A 19,282-nucleotide genomic window follows, 5' to 3' on the forward strand; every position below is an offset into this window, starting at 1 on the left:
TGATCTACATTCCCACCCTCATCTGTACCTGTCAACTTCAGGAACTAGCTGAAAGAATGAGTTTCATGCATACAAGGAGCGGAAATAAGCTTCCTCAGAAGGGTGTCTGGCTTCAGGTGCACAGGCAGGGTGCCGAGCTCGGTTGTTCAGGATCTCTCACAAGGTTATTATCGTTAACGAAAACTAACGAAATAACGAAAACTAGAAGTGAAAAAACATTTTCATTAACAGAAATAAAAACAAAAAAAGGAAAACTAACTAAAACTGTAATGAGTGTTCACAAAACTAACTAAAATTAACTGAATTCATAACAAAAATGTGTTTAGTTTCATTGATGTGTGCGTGTCATACAATAGTCAAGAGTGAAAATGAAGTTGAGTTTCCAGATTTTTGTCTTGCTGTCTCATTATGCCTGCAGGTGGCAGTATGTTAGTCGAGTCGTCTGTGTTGCTCCGTCCTCGCGCAGAATCATGTCAGGAAAAGTCGGGAGAAAGCGCCTGAGTCCAATTTGGGATTACTTTGAATATGACTGTGTTTTGGATAAAGCAATTGTCTTGTAGTGGAAAGAGACAAATTATGAGGGACATTTCTAAAGGGAAAAAAAATCCCACAAACCTTAAAGTGCACTTGAAAAGCTCACACAAGAAGGCTAACCTAGCTTACCTTGAGAAGGTAAGGGAGCACACTCAACCCTCATCCCCAGAAAACAGAAGCTAACCCCAGGCAAGGCAGCGTGATGCATCCCGAGACAACAGGACGGGGATGTCTACATAACTGTGTGAGTCAACTGCCTTCAAAAAGTTTATCAATTCACTTGAACCAAAATTACGAATACCCGGTGCTGCAAGAGTTAATAGTCTCAGTGGGGCCAAGATATACATTTTATAGTTGCCTGGTATCAATGGTTGTTCATCTGCCCTAATTTATTTATTTATTTATTTAAAGAACCCATAGGTGGGAATGTGAGTTGTCTGTCTCTGCGTGTTAGCCCTGCGACAGACAAGTGACCTGTCCAGGGTGCAGGGTATGGTAGCTGGAATAGCAACATACCCAAGGATAAGCAGAAGAGCATGACTGATATGATGAAACTGGGATTTTGTTGCACGTAATTATTGCAAACAACTAAAACTATAACTGAAACTAATCAAAACTAAACTGAAACTAAGGATTTTCAAAAAAATAAAAACTAAACTAAACTAGCAAACAATTAGTAAAAACTAATTAAAACTGATATAAAATTGAAAATCTGAAGTCAAAACTAAATAATAAAAACGAATGAAAATTGCAAAACTATTAAAACCCTGATCTCTCACATATAAATGAGAAAGCAAGCAGGACCAGGATACACTGAAGAGCTCATGTGTCTTGGCGAGCTTGTGAACCCTCCAGAAAAGCTAGTGGAGGTAAAATTCTGTTTGAACCAGCAGCGAAATGACTGAATGGATGAACACACATCAATAAAGCATTCACCTTTTAGGGTTAACAGTCTGTTTAGTCAACTAATAAGCCTATTATTGAGATATTCTTTTAAACAATCTCACAGCAACTGAACCTCTTAACCACCAGTCACCAATCAAGTTTTTTTGTGCTGGAATAGATTCCAGCTCAGTCACGACCCATAATAATTTTGGTGGAAGAATATGATAATCAAATATTATACTCTTTTCTATGAGACCTCTGATTCCTAGAAATTTACATCCTGAAGATCTCTGAATAGCAGCAGAAATATTGCTTCACAGATTAGCCATAATCAATTTACCCTACCAGTAAATTAAACTCAAAAGCAGCCCTACAGGTACAAAACCAGCCAATCTGGCAACACTGCCCCAGCAGCTGTGACAGGGAGTTTCATATGCAAAGTTGGTATGCAGTACATGTGTCAACAAAGCTTTACATAAAAAGGTAAAAGAGGTGACTCATCTTATGAAACTGAAGTCTTGCACATCCCTTTGTTTGTAATCTGTAAGTCACAGTAAATGATGAAAAGTGCTTATGCATGGGTTACATCAGCAGTGAAACATGCATACCAGACCTGCGTGCACTATCACAAGGGGAATCCCCATGAGCTTTCATGGCTGCCATAGAATAACAATAGAAACCTAATTTAAAGTCGCTCAATGAAACTGGCCCTGGCATATTTCTATGTGCCTGCTGTAGTTTCTGTGACACCTGAATATCAGGTCAAATATGCTTTAGTTCATAAGAAAAGAAACTTATTGACTGAGAATCCCCAGGAAAAAAAAAGAGTTTGGACTCTGCACTCCAAACCATGTGTTTAACCCCTCAGTAACAATCACCTGCAGTGTCTGATGCTGCTAGCAATACCTATTGAGCTCTTAAAACTCTTATTAAGCTTTCCTTCAGCTGCACTGTTAAATAATACTTTTTATTCAGCTGATCATATAATGCATTACATAGTACCGCATTACATCGCTACATCTTTACCATATATTTTGCACCATAGTCTTATACCCTCGCTACACTGTAGCTCCTACACCATAGTTACACCTTACAGCTACACAATAATTACATCATAGCGTTGATTTCCAAAATGTAATGTATGATTAGGTTTAGGCCAACTCATTAATTCATAATCAAAATGGATGGATGATTGAACAACTTGAGCCCCTACACCACAGCTCCTAAACTATAGCCCAAGTCCATGTCATCACTGGGTGGTTAACAACTATGACAGGTCTTTTTGGTATGAACATTAGCACAAGGACAACACATCTATGAAACTGAATGTAAAAGGCTCTAATTTTAGCTAGCCTTAAGTCTTCTCTTTTCCCCCTCTTTCAGTAAAAGTAACTGTTACGCAAGATTTTGGCTTCAGATGCAAGACGATAACTTTAAGGACTTTAAGGATGATAACTAAGGAAAGATATGCAGATGCAATTATAAATGAAAACTAACAACATTGCTACTTCATGGTGTGAGGTCCAGCAGTATTCACCTTTAGAAGTATTTTCCTTCCCATGTGAAAGAGCGGATTTCCTACATGAACGCCAACAAAATCACAAAAATTAGAGTTTGTGTTGTTTGGTTTATTTTATCTCATGGTGTAAGGGATAAATTCACAATCAGAACTAATGTGGCAAATCTACCCCAAAAAACAGCCTCATTATCAGAAAAGGAAAAGAAAGTGAAGAGGCAGAATAACAAAACCTCAGATGGGGATTAATGCAGGCACGTGTAGGGGGGGGGGGGGGCTAGAGGGGCTTGAGCACCCGCCCCTTTCCTGGTGGGTGCCCAAAGTGCCCTTTTGTTGAGGCAACTTTTTAAAAAAAAATTATTATTATTTTTTTTTAATGTGTGTGTGCGTGCGGAGTCCTGTCTGTGCCCCTCAACAATAATATTTAACTATTAATCACAGTTTTGCTAAATAAAAGGATCTGGCTTGCATCAGTCACATGATCACATTTAACCAATGATCGCCCTTGACGGCAGAACGCGCTGGTTACGAGCCGCGAACGAGCTCACAAAGAGCACGCGCATTTTTAGCCGTCCGGAGCTGTAGGAGAAACACAAGTTAACTCAGAGACACAGACTGATGCGACAAAACCAGTAAGTAGGTGTACAGCGTACACTGTAGTGTATAGCACCCAGGAGTATCAGCTTATTACGTACACGTTGGTAAGCTGTCTTGTTGCAACTGACGAACTGAAACAAACGAGCGTGCTGTGCGTGCAACAGCGCGACAAACATTACCTGTCCTTTTATTAACTGCACAAGTAGTGCTGGTCATAGCTGCTGGCTACCTGTGTAAGGCTGTCATGGGTCTGTAGCTCTGTCACCGTTTTAGGGAACATATTTAGTTTTAAAGTATTTAGAAACATATTTAGTTTTAAAGTAAGTTTCCGGGCTTTTCCTGCCTTTCTGGAGGGATTATATTTCACTAAAAAACGATCTAATATGCATGTCCACATAATAATTATTATAATTATAATATATTAAAACACAAGCTGTATTTTAAAGAACATAAATTAAGAAGCAGATTATATAAGATTTATATTCTAGATAAGACAAAATTTGGATTTTACAGCAGTAAAATGATTGTATCTCTACAGTTTAAAAATGTAATAAGCTTTGCCCCTGCACAGAGTGGATAGTGAAACAAATGGAATCATCATAAATACATTATTTCATATTTATTACTTCCCCCTCCTCATTGCTTTATTATTGTAGCTCTAGTAATAAATAATAATAATAAAAAGATTCTGGATCAGCACCATGATGCCCATAGTATATACAGTATTCTGAAGATCTAAAATGTCAGTGTGTGTGCATGCATGTGTGTGTTTTATTTAGATGGAATTTAAAAAAAAATATTACTCATGATATAACATTGTCCAGACATGCCTGGTAAGGACATGAGGAGGAAACAGTAGGAGCTGTGTGAGGCTACTAAAGGCAGGGCTATAACATTTTTCTGTCATCATTTAGATTAAGTGCAAGAGTTGTTAGGTGTGGATAATTAGATTGTAGTTTATTGCAATAGCAAGTTGTGCCTTGTTCTCACATAGCAAGTGGAGAGTGATATATGAAATGATGGGATGGAAGGAAGAAGAGAAGCAAAGAGTGAATCACAGGCAGAGCCTAAATTATTTCTCACAGTTTTTTGTTGCCTTATGGTTCCAAGCGCTGTCACCAATCTTTGCATTTTGTTATTATCTCATGACACTTGTTTAATCAGCTACCATCTCTCCTATGAACTTTTTAATGTCTACAGTCTCAGATCAACACAGCCCTGCCCTTCCCATATTAGATTCTTGATGAATGTGTGTTGTTGTTATTCAGCCTGGTTCAATGTGCCCCTTTTTAACTTTGAGCACCCGCCCCTTTAAACCTCTCTGCACGGCCCTGGATTAATGTGATGGAGAGACATTCAGTTGGTGTTATCCTAACGATTCATAGGTACTGTACCTACAGATGTGTAATACAAACAGGTCACCAACAACCCAATCTAGGTTTGTAGTTTGGTTTAGGTTTACTCCCACAGATTGTTGACTGTTGGTAACACAATGTGAAGAAAACAAGTTATGACCAAAATGAGATAAAGCTGAAAGCCTCTTCGTTCTTTATGTGAAGCGCAAAACATATATGTGTGTAAATAGATTGAGGTCTTTTAGGAGGTGTGTTATTTGGTTAGTGATATTTCAAGTTATCCTTCAAAGTTTCTTTGATGTTTTTGTCCAGATATCGATGATTTCAGAGTGTTATCATCCTCCTGTAGGGGCCACCCGTTTGATGTGCAAAAAACCTGCATGTGTTTTACCGTAAAGCGTGTCTGGTTCTTCATTATGGCAAAACTCCACAGTTAAACTGGTGTCAGTAAGCTCCTGGGCCCTATTTCAGGAAGCCGGTTTAGAAAACTCAGAGTGAAAAACGATACTCAGGGTTGAGTAACCCCGAACTGTCCAACTCGGAATATTCGGTTTCAGAAAGGCTGATAACAATTAGTTCAATCAACGCGGAGTTGCTTTAACCCCAAGTTAAGCGCGCGCACGAGGATACATAAAGCCCTGATCAGTGGAGCACAGATTAAGCGAGTCACCATGGAGACGGAGGGAAAGAAGGCGCGGTCAATGTATTTTACAGCGCTTGAGACCGAAATTCTGATGGCAGTATAGGGCTTTGGAGCGTGATGTCACGGGGGTGGGCGATAACATGCAAATTTTGCGGAAAAAAAGTAACACAGCCTCAGCTGCAAAAGAAAGGGAGCATGCATGGCAAAACATGGCCGACAGAGTCAATGCATGAGTGTTAATTTAAACATTGATCTAGGGATTTCCACCCATTTAACACGTTATTTTATTATATTTTATTTTATTTTTTATTTCATACATTTGATTTTGTGATGTGATTTGAGCGCAGGTGCAACCCAACAGGCCCCAAACGTTCCTGGCAGCAAGTAAAAATGAAATATAAAAATATAGTCCAAACAGGTAAGGTGTAATTGTATTATGAGCCATAGTGCTTGGTCTGTTTGTCCTATATAAATCAATTGCAGTTAGAGGCTACATTAATTTCCCCTCTGTAAGCACTTATTGAAATTATCTGAGCACATTACAAGTACATATTTGCTTACTCTGTATGCTCAAATGTGACCCGTTATAGCCAACAGAAAAAAAGCGGAGTCCTGAAAAACAGGTGGGGGTCCTCCACCACCACCACTCACAGAGGCTGAGCAGTTGGCTTCCACATTTGTGATAATGTTGGCAGCATCACATATGATCTTCACAGTGCAGAGAACACAAATTAGCATCCATTACTATAATGAAATAATTTGTTAGTTTGAAATGCTACAGGGAACTATGTACCTGCACATTAATGCTGTGGAAAGACTTCCTGTTCACATAGTCTCCTTCATTTACTGAAGGAGCAATGATTGGAATGTGAGTGCCATCTGTACAGCCAATCACGCCTGGGAACCGTGGGAATAAATGTAAAATTTAAGTAGTAGTTCAAGTATCACCACATCATGAATTAAGTTTTGTTCATCCTGATACCTGCAATTTTGTGGCATCCTTCTTTGATAAATCCTGTGGGTCTATGACCGGGGAACACCACAGACGAGTACAGGAGACGTTTCAGTGCAACTGTAACATTCCTGACTGCCCGACAGACGGTAGCCTTGGAAACGTGCTCAGCGTCACCAATATTATACAGAAAGCTCCCGTTTGCAAAAAACCGAAGTGCAATACAAATAATATGTACAGAACTGAGAGAATGTCGGCGATGTGTCACATGAGCAATATTAGGCCTGAGGATGTTATTCAAATAAATTATAGATTGTGCTGAAAAACGGTAACGTTCACACAGGAAATCATCAGGAAATGATAAAATGTCCAAACGCGCTCTGATCACTCTCTCCCGGCGGAGAGCTCTGCGGAGAATTTGGGCTTCAACATCTACTGGCTCTTCAAGGAAGGGACACGCCATGTCTGACACTTCCTACAGTCAGGTTTCCGACAAAGAGGCGGAGAAAGTTAGGGTTAGTTGAAGTAAACCTGCTAGGGGGCAGGTTAGCTTCACGGAGTGTGTTGTCATAGTAACTCGCTCAGAATTAATCTAAACTCGCTTTGTGAAACCGAAAACCCAGAGTTTTCGTTAACTCAGGGTATACTTACTCAGAGTTTGCTCTAAACCGGCTTCCTGAAATAGGGCCCTGGCCTTCTTGACTTTAAAGCGGAACAGGTGTCAGTCAGGGCATTTAGTTGTGTAGAGGAAAAAGATGTTACCTTAAAAACAAACTCAATGTTTTGGTGAAATTCCCAGAAAAAGGGTTCATTAATTTTTGTTTATTGTTAATTGGAAACCAGGGAGAAAACTGTGAAATTATATCTAAACATCACCATAACTACTTCCAAAAAAATTTAAATCTTTGTGTAACATGTCTATTTTTACGAATAATCTAGATTTATCTCAGAAACAACAAGTTTGGAGCGCATTTCCAATCTTCTGCTGTGAGCTTTCATATCATTTAAACAGATTGAGAAAGATTATCACATCATTGTTTTATGAAACCATTATTTCCACCAGTGTTTCTGTGGATCTGTAATTAGATAGCTGATGTGCTTAAAAATGCTTCAGTTTAACGGAGGACACAATAACATCAAGTTACAGAGTAGTGATGGGTTGGTCGCGGACGAAATGGCTCTTAGAGCCGGATCTTTGAAGTGAACGATGCGAGCCGGCTCCTTATTGGGAGCCGTGGGTTTTTTTTCTTTCTTTCTCTCTTTCTTCTTCCCCTCTCTTTCACTTTTTTTTCGCTTCACGCAGCAAGTCACCCTTGTGTTTGCGCTGAGCAGAGACGGCAAACAGAGCCTTGCGTTTGCGCCCCTCCCCCCTCTGCTCAGCGCTGAGCTGAGGGGGCAGGGCGGTAGTTACACTTGCAACAGCCGTAGCACACAACAAGAGCAGGAGGGAGAGGGAAAGAAAGACAGCCGGGAACAAGAGACAACATCGTCACATTGGAAAGGTACAGTAAAGAAAATGAGTAACACCAAGAAAAGTAGCAAAGTCTGGAACCATTTCAATCTTATTGACAAAACAAATGCAGAGTGTAGAGTCTACAAGAAAATAATAATAATAATAATGGATTGGATTGATATAGCGCTTTTCAAGGCACCCAAAGCGCTTTACAATGCCACTATTCATTCACTCTCACATTCACACACTGGTGGAGGCAGCTACAGTTGTAGCCACAGCTGCCCTGGGGCAGACTGACAGAAGCGAGGCTGCCATATCGTGCCATCGGCCCCTCTGGCCATCACCAGTAGGCGGTAGGGTAAAGTGTCTTGCCCAAGGACACAACAACCAGGACAGAGAGTCCGGGGATTGAACCGGCGACCTTCCGGTTACAGATACGCTTCCCAACCCCCTGAGCCATGAAAAGGATATCATATAGAGCCGGCTCCACAAACAACATGCACAGGCACCTAAGAACTGTCCACCCATCAGTGCAATGGGAAGATAAAACACAGTCAGTTGAGTGTGATATTAATATTTCTAAATGCCAACCTTTCCCTTAATTAAAGATCTGGGCGTTCTTGGCCCCCCTTTTCCCCCCATATCTTATTGCGTTGTGGTTTGCAGTGTTTTGTATTGTTTCACTTTAAATTTGTTTAAAAGGAAAAAATTTAAGTAGTTAAAAGTTGAAATCTATGAAATGTAAATAGTTGGTTTTTGTATTTTATAATTTATTTATTACATTTTATGTGGAGTGAATAAATAAAAGTATATTTACAGTGGCCCCTAGAAACAAAGCACGTACACACTCCAAAACACAACAGAAGTGCTCCAGGATGCTAGGGGCCGTGTTGAGCTTTTGTTACCTAGTGGCTACACAAGCCAGGAAGTACCAACAATCGGATTGGGTGTGTGGTAGTAACAGGTAAATTAAATTTTTTTTTAATTATTTGAATATATATATATATTATATATATGATTGTTTGTGTATTAATCCAAAAACAATAGACATATGCATTCGATTTTGTAATTTAAGTGATCTAGGTAGCTCTGTTTTGGAAGTTCAGTTAGAGATGTGTTTTGGAGTTTGTACGTGTTTCGTCTCTAGGGGCCCCCATAAATATTTATATATAAACATACATAAAGAAAACCACGTTTTTTTACATTACTAATTCCTTTTGTGCATAATTTTATATTATTATTTTTTTATTGCCACTTCCCCTGCCAGTGGCGGACTCCCTCAGACATCAGTGCGTTGGTGGTTCTTTGTGTCCGGGGATGGGCGTCCAGGTACACACCGGCTCACTCCTTGGCGGCCGCTTATCGGGGCCTGGAGCCTGGGGCTCGCTCGGGCCACTTCGGAGGTGGGGTGCCCCCGGCCTCTCGGCCTGGGGCTCGGTCACTCAGGCACGGCTGGCTGCCGGCGGAGCTCACGGGCGCGTCACTGCAACTCCCCCTGGCTTCTGCTCCGCGGCTGCTGAGTGAGCCCTCATCTGGGACTCTCCTCAGCTCTTTCTGGGACAGTGGCGCGGCTGCCCCTCTGTTGGTCTTCCTTGGTCTCTTGTGTTCTGGGGGCCTCTGGATGTCTGGAGTTTTGATCTCCTCCATACCTGCTTTATGCCCTGGAGGATGGGGCTGTGGCCACACCTTCGAGCAGATTATTACATGAAGGAACCTTTTAAAAAAAAAAACAAGCGCGTCCATGCTCACAGGTGTACACACGGGTGATCACACCCACAAACTACACCCTTTTGGCTGCTACCTCAAAGCACACTGTGTTCTGTTGATCTTATGTGCTGCACAATAATGTTTAATATTTAGTATTTACTGTCATATTCCCATATATCATTGTGATGTTGTTTATTCTATTACTCTTGTTCTCTTCTGCTTGTTTTCTTTTTTCTTTCTCAGCAGGTGATCCAGGTGATTGATATATGCATTTTTTTTCTGCTCATTCTGTTGGTTTTTGTCTTTTGCCCTTCTCCCCCGTCCCTCTTCTCAGCTGTTTCTCTTTCCCTCTTTCTTTCTCCCCTTCTTTCCCCCAGTCAAGTCTGTCCCGTATTCAGTAAGTGAAAATAAAATAAACAATAAAAGGTGAATCCAATGGACCATTACGGCAAGGCTGGGATGGTCAATTTGGTAAAGTAAATCCGTTGGGCATCTTTCTTTGCCTTTAGACAATAATTCTGATGGCAAAAGAGCCAAACGGGACAGGCAAAAGAAAAAAAAGAAAAGAAATAAAAGCATTTCCCACACCAAAAAAAAAAAAAAAAAAAAAAAAAAAGATATTATTGTTAATAATAAATTAATTAAAGCAACAAAACAACCTGAAGAGCTGGAAATCCCATCACTATTACAGAGACACAGATGTTCAGTTTTAATAAACTAAGAAAGTGTGATCTCAGGGGATTATGAACAACAAATGTGTCATCAGTACAAAAGCAACTGTTTACACAATCCTTCTCATGTGTCACTCTGAATATATTACATAACCAAGCATTTCATTGCACAAGATATTTCTCTTAAACTTAAACGTGGTGTCTCCAGACAGAGACTGAATCACTGCACTCTGACATGCAAGCCCTAACAATGGGACACCAAAGGACTTCTCAATACACCAAAGTACAGGGTGGGCCATTTATATGGATACACCATAATAACATGGGAATGGTTGGCGATATTAAAGTCCTGTTTGTGGCACATTAGTATATGTGAGGGGGCAAACTCCTCAAGATGGGTGGTGACCATGGTGGCCATTTAGAAGTCGGCCATCTTGGATACAAGTTTTGTTTTTTCAATAGGAAGAGGGCCATGTGACACATCAAACTTATTGGTAATGTCACAAGAAAAACAATGGTGTGCTTGGTTTCAACGTAACTTTATGGGACTCCGACAGCACAGTCGCACTGGTGTTCAGCACAAGATACCTACGGTGTTCAAGAGGAACTACCATGGCTGCAGAGCCTGAAAAGCAGAACGACTGAAGATGAAAAGATTTTGTCCTGCTTTCCCATCAGTAGTGACTGGTAACATCAGATCGCTGGTAAATAAGATGGACGAGATTGCGATGCTAACAAGGACAGAGAAAGTTTTCAGAGAATGCTGTGTTATGTATTTCACGGAGACATTGCTGCATAAAAACATCCCGGATCAGGTGGTGGATCTAAACGGATTTACGTGGGTGAGAGCAGACAGGGACCCTGGCAGCAGGGCAGCTTTATGTCTACAACCATTGATGTTCCCCCAGTAAGGTTAAGGTGTGTAATAAACACATTGAACTGTTAGTATTATTATTTATAATATTTACTGCAAGAGTTTTCCCTTCCCATAATCATCATTGTTTACGTCGCCACTGATGCTAACATGGCGCAGGCGTATGACATCATCAGCTCTGCAACAGTGGACCTCCTGAATCGAAGCCCGTCCACGTTTGTGGCTGTAACGGACGATTTTTACCACACAACCCTCTCCACTGTTCTATCTACGTTCAAGCAATATGTGGACTGCAAAACAAGAGACAATAAAACAATACACAATACACCAGGAAAAAGAGCTTTCAGAAACAGTATCAAAGAACAGTTGAAACTGGGGCAGAAGGAGCTGAATGCCAAGATTGCAGAGGGAAAAGAGTCCTACAGAAGGAAGCTGGAAAGCAAACTGCAAGAAAACAATACCAGGAAGGTGTGGAATGGAATGCGGGCCATTACTGGCCTGAGACAAAAGAGAGGTGTTGGGATGGTTGGGGAAGTCTCCTGCCCCCTCAGCAGATGACATCAAAAGGGAACTGTGCAGACTCCACTCTAGTAAAGCTGCTGGCCCTGATGGTGTCAGTCCACGGGCCCTCAGGTGTTGTGCTGCCCAGCTGTCTGAATTTCTACGGATCTTTAACGTTAATGTGAAACTGTAGCCCCATCACTCTGGAAGACATGCTGCCTGGTTCCTTTCCCCAAAAACATCAACCCGTTGATCCCCAGTGACTAAAGGCCAGTGGCTCTGACTTCACACGTCATGAAGACGATCGAGAGACTCATCCTGAAACACCTGCATCTGGGAGTGGAGCCTTGGCTTGCCCCTACAGTTTGCTTATTGACCCCGTATCGGTGTGGAAGATGCCATCATCTACCTGCTGAACCAGGCTTATTCTCACCTGGACATTGTTGGGAGCACTGTGAGGGTCATGTTCTTTGACTTCTCTCGTGCTTATAACACATTCTGATCATCACTGCTGAGGAATAAGCTCACGGAAATGCAGGTGGATGGCCCACTGGTAGCTTGGATTACAGACTATTTAACAAATCGACCACAGCACAACATCCTGAGCGGCAAGGGGGCACCCCAGGGGACTGCCCTATCACCCTTCCTCTTCACCCTCTACACGTCTGATTTCAGGTACAAGTCTCAGTCATGTCATCTACAGAAATTCTCTGATGACTCTGCCGTTGTGGGCTGTATCAGGGATGGTGGTGGACAGCTTTGTTGAGTGGTGAGTTAAACCATTTACAATTTAACATCACAAAGACAAAGGAACTGATCATGAACTTTAGGAAGCATGCTCCTCCTCCTACCCCTGTCACCATCAGAGGAGTTGTCGTGGACGTTGCAGAGGACTACGGTACCTGGTTACACAATGACTGTCAACTAGACTGCAACATGTGATGTTTTTTCCTGACCTGTTGGGGGAGGTTCAGAAACAGCGGAAACCAGGTAAAACAGCAGCTCCTTGAACTAAAAATAAAATTTGGACCGATCTTCTCAGGAACGATGAGGATTTTCCCTCAACAGGCATCTGTTCCACACACCAGCGGAGGTGGAAGAATTCATACGGAGAAACGGACAACAAAATGACAGATAAACTCACATTGACTCCAGGTTATTGCAACATCTGAAAGGTGCAGTTTTGATGAATGATCTCACTTCAGAGCAAACAATATGCTGTGGCCATAGATGTACAGTTATAATACAGGCGGCCTTAGACACGTTACATTCAACTAATTTTATTCTGATAAATGTTAGTTAGCCACTGTTTTCAGTTAATATGATTGGAGTGAAGTTTAAACCTTTAAGTCAACAACAGGATGTTTTTTCTGCTCCTTGTAACAGACCAGCAGTGTAACCAAGTTGTAATGAGGACGGGAGGGAGAAATACAAGATTTCCATATGTTGGAAAGCCTAGGATTGTTTTTTTGTTTATAAGAGTTCATTGTTTTCAAGGTGCAGTGTTTTTCTAGTTGTAATTTCAAGCTCTTAGAGTTAAGATAAAAAGCAGTCAGGGTTAAGTTACATGGGGCATTAACTGAATGAGCAGTGACTCCAATCTTGAACTAATCTCCTGGAATGTAAGAGGCCTGAGGAAATTAAGTAATGAATAGACTCAAACAATATCACCCACTCACATGTAGGTGTGTTTATTCAAAAAACACACCTACATGTGAGTGAAATCACTCGGCCTAGGTGTTTTCAGGCTCCTTCTCTTTACACAATACTTATTCATGAATCCTTATGTGTATAAAATCAATTAAGCAAAGTTCACCAAAACAACACAATCTATTGATCGTTACAGGTAAAATACAGCATTGCCAAATCATGGAAATCCATTACCAGACCACATCTGAAAGCCTGTTTGTCTATGTTGTCCTTACTTTTATGATTATTGGTACTCTGCCTTTGAAAAGATGTGGGGAAACCTTTTGTTGTTTTTGAAATATAAAGAAATGATGAACAAACGTAATCATAGTCATTTCATTTATATGGGAGATGCATTTTTGGTATTTCTATGGAAAACTCAAGGAACCCACATACACATGATTGCTTAATAAAAAGTAAGAAATGGACTTCATGACATTAAACTACCCAAGATTGACGAGGAGACTGTTTATTACTGCAGTCAAATTAGCTGATCTACTCTGAATGTTTTGACTAAATTTGTTGCTCTGATGTTACAGTTTTAAAACATATTGCCTCAGTGCATTTTACCTGTCTATTTGGCACCTTGTGTGTATGTATATATCCATATATGGTTAAAGCAAATCCATAAACACATTTTTGGAATTTAAAAAAAAGTGAGAGTGAACAAATGTTTTGGCCGTCGTAGCTACATTACCTTAGCTCAGATATTTGCCAGGCATTCAATCTAACTGCCTCTCACTCAGTTGGCCGCAGTGTTGGCAGTAAAAGGACATTTTGTTATTGTAAAGTAAGGCAGCACAACAACAAAATTACTTTAGCATGTGCAAGACATACTCCACTATATTACATGGATTATAAAAGTATTATATTGCACAAGATAGAAATACTATATATAACATAGCTTAGCTGTAAAATATATAAATACCCTGAAACAAAATATTTTGGCAGTGTATTGAACTTATTCTTTTTGGAAATTTGCTGGATGAATTTGCAGTAGGGCTGCTCGATTATGGCAAAAATGATAATTACGATTATTTTCACTGAAATTGAGATCACGATTATTTGACGATATTTATTTAACCCTTTAAGATCTACCATAGAACCAAGTCCGCCAGAGCTTATATTATTATTTTTTTTTACATGCTGTAGTGCCATTTGTGGGAGCATTTCAAGTTGCTATACATCAATACAACTGTTATAGCCCATATTTTAATAATATGTATGTATTAAGTCCATAGTAACTACATTAATTGCAAAAAAGTGCAATAAACTACAAAAAAATTGAAAATCGTTTTTGTTTTGTTTTTTTTACATATATTTCTACTTGGAGAAATTTAAGAGGTTTATCCCTCAAAACTTTAAATACAAAAAAATTGCAAAAAATAGTTTACAACAACAGGAAATTTATTTTGAGTGTCTTCATAGTTTTATTTTTGGAGATACAGCAATTTTTATATACTGCAGGAAAAACAAAAATTTGCAAAGAATGTGCATGTGCATCAAAATAAACTATTTCCAGCAGTGCAATTCGAGTTCTAAGGCCTACAAGTAAAAAAAACTACATTTTCCGCGAAAATGACGTCACTTGCGATAGTTCGCGTTGACGTCTTTTTCAATGTGGGAAGTGTTAAGAACAGCTGATCAGATCGGCAAAGCGTGTTTCTGGAATATTATGTTTTTGTTCCTGCAAGCGCTTTTTATGCAATTTTTGCAAAGCTATATGTGGAAGGAAACCGTGACCTAGGACAAGCTGATGGCATAAGATGTAAGTACAACTCCTCCGGTTTCATATGGAAAAAAATTTATTGTGCTAGCTTAGCGGTTCAGGTTCTACAGGGATTTAAAAATAGTTATACAAAACGAGCATGCTGCTCTGACCGGCTTTAAAGGGTTAACAATAACAATGTATTGAATAATGACTTTAAAAAATAATATAAAATAGTGTGCAAATACTGATAACAGTGCAAATGTTTGCAATATAAGAAATAAATGAAAAATTTAAACTTTGCAGTGTTGCTCTGTGGTGCAGCTACGACACCATAGCAAAGTTTACACACTGTGTCTACTTGATCCACGTCTGACTCCGCGAACCCATAATGTTTCCACACCACTGAAGTTTTTTTTTTTTTTACCTCTCTTTTCAACCAACGGCAGTCCACTCCTCTCCAAATAACTTCTGCTTAGCTTCCCGAGCTTCCCTCGGGTCCTCTTAATTGTTGTGACGGGTGTTCGGAATGCAGAGCGGTGCGCTTGATTTGCCACACGGAGCAGCGCGAGAGTAAAGCATGAGGGAGGGGCTAATAATCGGCTCAGTCATTTTTAATGATCGTTGAAAGCCCAGATCGTAATCGTGATTAAAATTCGATTAATTGAGCAGCCCTAATTTGCAGCATTAATTTTGTTTTTGAATTAAACTCAATTTTAAACTAAAGAAGCTTGGAAGAGTTGGCCGGAATTGAAACAGGCAGAACTAATGCAAGCGCTACATTAAAAACATAATTTCATAAAAGAAAAATGAAAACGCGGATTCTATCAGTGTCAAAGTGCCTGCTGATAAGTGGTCAATAAATGTTTGTTTTCTTTGTATTATTTTTGGGCCTTTACCTCAATAAAATAAAGCGCCTTGATGCAACTGTTGTTATTTTGGCGTTGTATACAGTATATAAAATTGAAAAAATTGAAACTGAATAATGAGATTTTATCATTTCCTTCCTGTAAAAGTTTAAGACCTGTACCGCGAAGCAGGATTGGTCTTATCCAGGTAACTTCATGAATAACCCTGGGTTTTCTCCACTATGAAGGTTTTTAACTTCTTACCAGTGTACACCACCATGCAAAATTAAGCTCCTAACATAATGAATAATAAGTTCTCTGGAAAACAGTGTCACCATTCCTGGGTGGTCTCTCAGACATCTGTGCAGAGGGTAAGCAGGTTTTTTAATACTGTGTAATGTGTTTGTGTTACACTCATCAGTGATGAATAGAGATTTTAAGTGTGCCTTATAGTGTGGAAAATACAGTACATCTTTTGTCACGGTTAGTGAAGCAACCGCATGGACAGAAGAGAAAGCAGACCCAAGTGCCAAGCTGTGAGTGAATTTATTTAGTGAAACTAAACTAACTTTAGTTTAGACTTTAGACTAACAAAACCTAAACTGGGATAAACTAACAAAAGAACACGAGGAAAGTAGTAATCGTCACAAAAACCTGAACAAGGAGCCTGAGACATAGACACCAGGGATGAGACACAGCAGATTGCACACAGGCGAACCAGCAAAAAACAACACAGGGCTTAAATACACAGAATGATAACAAGGGAAATGAGGTAGAGGAAGAGAGCACAGGGAGTTTTTAAACATGATGAGACCAAGGGGAATTCAAACAGGTTTGATTTTCTTGCAACCATAGGACTGCTGATTGGGAGCTGGACATGAGGTGTTAATTGCTTCTCATTACCCCATGTTTACTACACGATGCAGGACACACGATTAAGGCGAAACTCAGGCCGGTCCCCCCAAACACAGTGTGCCCAGCTTAAGAACTCTAAATAACGCTGAAACCAAAAGACTGGAAATTATAAATAATGAACTCAAAAGAATGTATAATGATTCAAAATACAAAACCCTGGCTCACTGAACCAGAACCGTGACACCGTTGGTGGCTTTAAAAAGCAAGTGTCAAAGTACACTTACACTAAAATTTGCTTAAAGGAGGTGAAGGTGAGAAGTAACAAATGACTTTGTTACTGTACTTAAGTGCAGTACTTAAGCAGAATTCTCAAGTATGTGGGGGTTTTTTTTCTGACTGCTTTTTATTTTTATTCCCTGCATTATTAAACAAATATTTGTACTTCCAACTCCTTATGTTTTCTAAATTGGCTCGTTTAACATATATTTGAGGGAAGTTATTATTTTGTCACTGTAAGCCTTCAAACATCAAATCACTTTGAGCCTAAATGGTAACACATGAAAGGAAATCCTCTGTGTGTTAATCACTTGGGATTAGGGATGGGTATCGTTTAGGTTTTATCCGATACCAGTACCAAACCGGTACTTTTGAAACGGTGCCGGTGCTTAAACGGCGCTCGAACCGGTGCTTAAAGAATGGAGAACACACACTTTGTCCTAAAACCTCTCATGTTCAGCTGTTTTTTTGTAAAAAGATAACAATGTTAGCCTTTTCTGCAGCTATAGGGGATTTATGGCATCACTCTTGGCTGGAAGCGGTGCTTAAACAATGGGGAAAAAACCCCACAAACTTTGCCCAAAAACCTCTCATGTTTAACTGTTTCCCTCTTTTTCTTTGGTCATTTTAGCCTTTTTGGCCAGGGTGAAGGGAGTATCTGCCATCAAACAAGAAGACAGCCGCATGTAACTACGACAGTGTTTGCTAGTTCACCTTACCTGCATTAATTTAATAACGTGGTTAGAGTACACAACAAACAACATTAAGCTACTCACCCAGAGAAGAACAGCTGTTTTGCCGTCATCATCCGTCATCATTTCTGCTACACTGGCAGGGCTAGGGGCCAGGACTCTACTCTTCGGGTTCTTGGGGGATGTTGCTAACTCCGGGTCTGATAACAGGCACCACACCCGCAGTAGATGTGCTCGGTGTGAGGTCTCGCAGAAAGCTATCAAATACGGTGCATTTCTCGGCTTTAAAAAAAAACCCCGCAATGCGTCGCCAGGTGTTTCATCAGATTTGAGGTGTTACCTCCTTTGCACAGTATCACCTTAAAGCACTTGTTGCAGGCTGCTGAGTTTGCATCTTTGGCTGTGAAGTACAGCCAGACTTTTGACAGCTTAGCCTCCTTTGGGCATTTTTAATCTGTAGCTCTGCTCTAAAAGAACGTACGTACCTGGACCCGCCTACTATCCTCGGAAAGGTAAAATGATTGGCTAGAATTGTCATGGTCCGGGTGTGTGCCAGTGTGTCTCCCTCCGAGCCGGCGTCTCCACCCCGGGGAGGGGCCTCAGTGTTTTTGCTGATCGCTTACACCTGTGGGTAATTTAGCCGGGGACTCTTAAGGCCAGCGTACTCAATCTCTCTTCGCCAGATTCTCTGCTAACATCAGTCAGTGCAGGCCACCACCATCATTCCCTATTTATTTTGTGAATCACCTTGCCTCACTGTATGTTTGTTTTTTGTGCGCCTCTCTCTCAGTTACACCCAACTGTCAACCCCTGTCGAAGAGCACCTATTTGGATGCTGGACCATCTGGCAGTCCCACAGGCTATACCCGAATTATCTACCTGCCTCTCTGCCTCCACGCCAGGAGTTTTTTGGATTTCACACCCGGACTACTCACCCCTCTACGTCATCTTCGACCTCCTTTGGCAAGTACGCAGTACGAAGAAGGATTCTGAACCAGCAACATATTCATATGTCTCCTTATCCGTATCTGAACATCTGCACTCTGTTACAGTGACCCCGACCTTTTCCTGGATCGAATGTGACTTGCTTTCCAGTCCAATCCCCGGAATAGCTGTCCTCTCTGACCCGGACCAGATCATTACTTAGTTTCAGTGGTGGAACGTCGTACTTGTCCACTCTCACCTTTTTGTTTATGAATATTTTTGGAAACATTAAACATTATTTTTAAAATCTACTTACGAGCTGTTCGGCGTCCTGCGTTTGAGTCCTGTCACTCGTCCAAAACGGTCTCGGCCGTAACAAGAATTCAAAGTGTGTGACATCTCAGGAAAAAAAAGCACAGAAATAAAGCAACGAAATGTGAGCTGCTTTTCGGTCTGGTTACTACCGTTTATGTCAGAACCGGTGCCATTACCAGTACCCATCCCTACTCAGAATGTTTGTTTGTTTTTTCTTTGCTTCTTTTTCTGGCACAGCACTTGAATGACTGCAGGAGTCTGAAAGTTAGGTACTCTGCCTTACTGCA

At 40.6% G+C, this 19,282-nt stretch overlaps 1 long non-coding RNA gene across 1 annotated transcript; it reads left to right on the plus strand.

Annotated features, from left to right (window-relative positions):
• Positions 1-3,291: 3,291 nt before the first annotated feature.
• LOC143419468 (uncharacterized) lies at positions 3,292-19,081 on the plus strand. The gene is made up of 3 exons (XR_013099449.1): positions 3,292-3,567; positions 18,547-18,723; positions 18,809-19,081. It is a non-coding gene; the product is annotated as an uncharacterized LOC143419468 (long non-coding RNA).
• The last annotated feature ends 201 nt before the right edge of the window (positions 19,082-19,282 follow it).

Source organism: Maylandia zebra, linkage group LG7 (assembly GCF_041146795.1).
Source record: "Maylandia zebra isolate NMK-2024a linkage group LG7, Mzebra_GT3a, whole genome shotgun sequence".
NCBI lineage: Eukaryota > Metazoa > Chordata > Actinopteri > Cichliformes > Cichlidae > Maylandia > Maylandia zebra.